Genomic DNA, 3,146 nt, shown 5'->3' on the forward strand with positions numbered 1-3,146 from the left:
GAGCCTGAGCGAGGGAGCGAGCCTGAGCGAGGGAGCGAGCCTGAGCGAGGGAGCGAGCCTGAGCGAGGGAGCGAGCCTGAGCGAGGGAGCGAGCCATCGCGAAAAGAAGTTTTGGGGAATTTTTAAAATTTAAATTTTAAAGCCAGTGGTGGTTGGTGGTTGCTGTGGAGTTGATTCTGACTCATGGGCGGGAGGGGCTTTAGACCTTTAGACTTTTAAGGATCCCATATCTGATGCCACCAGCCACTCCTCGGAAGGAAGGTTGGGCAATCCTACTTCCGTAGTAATACTGCCTCGGAAACCCAAGGAGGGGTCGCTATGAGTCGGGGCCTACTCGACGGCACACAACAACAACAACAACATCATCTGATGCTTTGGAGTGTGAAGGAAGCTGAGGAAGTGACGGGCCATCTCTAAATCTCTAAATAGGTTGCAGGGGTCAAAACAAGTTCCTGAGCTGTTCTAAAGCTGGGATGGTGCGGTGCGCCACATCACTAGGCCTAGTGTTTAAAATCAAAGACCTTTATATAATGAGCAGAGTGCAGATGACAAAATAGAGCGAGCTACGAGTCCATACAGACCCGCAAGTTCCTTCTTTGAGATCCGTTTCCCATTAGAATAAGACTGTTCGCTCTTTTGGGGAAAGGACTGCCTGCGCTCCTGCTAACCCACAGTTTTGGGTTGATGAGGAATTGGAAAGGAGTGGGTGCTTGAGGCTCTGGCCTCTTGAGGCTTGTCTCCTCTAGGAGGCTTGCGGTCCTTCTCCCCAGAAAAGGTGAAAATGGCGATAGAATCACTGTACACAGAAACTCAAGTCCTCAATTGTGCGCTATTCATTAAACCCACTGCCATAGAATCTTCGCTGACTCATGGCAACCCCATGTGCGTCAGAGAGTAGAGCTTCTCCGTAGTGTTTTCAGTGATTTTTCAGAACTAGATCTCCAGGTGCCACTGAATGGACTCGAACCTACCATCTTACAGATATAACAGCCAAGCATGGTTAACTCTTTGCACCACCCAGGGAATCCTGGAGTATTAATTAAGTTGTTTACTTGGTGTTCCTCTATATAGGATAAATAAAGTGTGTACATACTCATTCAGAGAAGCTGAAATTTCACTTGTCTTGATCAATAGACCTCACCTCCCTCCATTTGCTCTACATTAAGAATGATAGCCTTCTAACAGATTCAGAAAGTGTAAGTTTTATATTTTGGAGTAGGAATCCTTTCAGGTCTAACAATAGGTAGAAATTTTGGAATTTTCTCATATGAACATGGTTTCATCTCTGTAATTTATTCATGAATTTTTTTTTATTTTTTTGAGGGCTTACTAATGAGGAGGGCTATTAAAAGGAATAAAATTAATTAGATCTCATGAAAAGGATTGCCACTATTAGATGTAAACAGCCTTCCCTTCTTTTGCAGCCAAAAAGGCAGCTTTGTGGTGCCTCTTTCTTTCCTGGGGTAACTACTTTTCCCAGCCCCAGTCTCATAAGGGCATTCCCTTTCCCCATCCCCTTAGCCCTCATCTACCCCCATTTACTCTTTATATTGATGGAGATGTGGGAAAAAAACTGTCCAAGTATAAACCTAATTTAACTAACATTTATTGAGCATTTACACTGTTTAAGGTACTATGTAAATGAATGGAAGATAGAGACAAATGGGCAAGTCTTCTGCTCTAAAGATGACAAGAAAGAATAAAGAAAGTTCCATAACAGAAGAACAAACCAAGTTGTCTGGGCTCAAGGTGAACAGAAAATAACAAACCAAACTCACTGCCATGGAGTTGATTCCGACTCATAGCAACCTCCTTTGGGTTTCTAAGGTGGTAAATCATTATGGAATTAGATTGCCCAGTCTTCCTTCTGTGGAGTGGCTGGCTGGTGGGTTTGAACCACCAACCTTCTGGTTAGCATTCAATGCCTTAGGAACTCCGCCACCAGGAGCAATTAATTGTCACTGGTGGTGTAGTGTCTAAGGCATTTGACTGCTAAACAGAAGGCTGGAGGTTCAAACCCACTGCCCACTTAAGGCATTTGACTGTTAACCAGAAGTCTGGTGGTTCAAACCCACCAGCCACTCCTCAGAAAGAAGGTTGGGCAATCTACTTCATAGTGACACTGCCTCGGAAACCCAAGGAGGGGTTGCTATGACTCAGATCTGACTCCATGGCAGTGAGTTTGGGTTTTTTCTGGTTATCTGATAGGGATTTTGATCTTTTTCTTTTTTCTCTGTAATGAAAATGTGAGCCAAAGGGAAAAATTAAGATCAGACAAAGAGGATAGCAGGTTGTGTTAGGAAAAACAGAGAGGTGGGTATATGGGATTGCTCTCTTGAAAAAAATAAAAAAAGAATTTGCACTCTTTAGTGTTGGTTGTGGAAGGAGAACTCTTTGGTTCATATTTTCATTTTTCTTCTATTTTAATATACATTGTCACAAAATTCTATCTTAGCATTCTGCTTTTCTTATGTTACTATCTTCTTGGTAAATGGGATGGACTAGACAGAGTGGACATGGTTACGGTATATAGTACACCTTCTAGAAGTGCATACTCCTTATAAGAATCACCTTCTCTTTGGGAGTCTTCCTTTAATTAATTACCACTACCCCTATCACCTCAAGGAGCTCTGGTGGAGTAGTGGTTAAAGCATTTGGCTACTAACCAAAATGTCTCTGGTTTAAAACCATCAGCCACTCTATGGAACAAAGATGGGGGCAGTCTGCTCCCATAGAAATTCATAGCCTTGGAAACCCAGTGGGGGTTGCTATGAGGCAGAAGGAAGGTTGGGCAATCTACTTCCGTAGTGATACTGCCTTGGTAACCCAAGGAAGGGTCGCTATGAGTCAGGGCCATCTCGATGGCACTTAACAACAACAACAACATGAGGCAGAATCAACTTGACGGCACTGTGTTTGGTTTGGGTTTGCCCCCTAACCCCTTAGATCAGCAGATTCCAAAGTGTGGAATGTGGACTCCTACACATCCCTGAGGCCCTTTCAGGGGGGTCCACAAAGTCAAAACTATTTTCCTAATAGAAATAAAATGTTGTTAACTTATTTCACTGTGTTGGTTTTGTACTGACAATGAGAAAACAACGATAGGTAGTAAAATCAAGGCAGTGGCACCAAACCGTGCAAGTAGT

Source organism: Orycteropus afer, unplaced genomic scaffold (assembly GCF_000298275.1).
Source record: "Orycteropus afer afer isolate SDZICR_OR568_19922 unplaced genomic scaffold, OryAfe1.0 scaffold00050, whole genome shotgun sequence".
Taxonomy (NCBI): Eukaryota; Metazoa; Chordata; class Mammalia; order Tubulidentata; family Orycteropodidae; genus Orycteropus; species Orycteropus afer.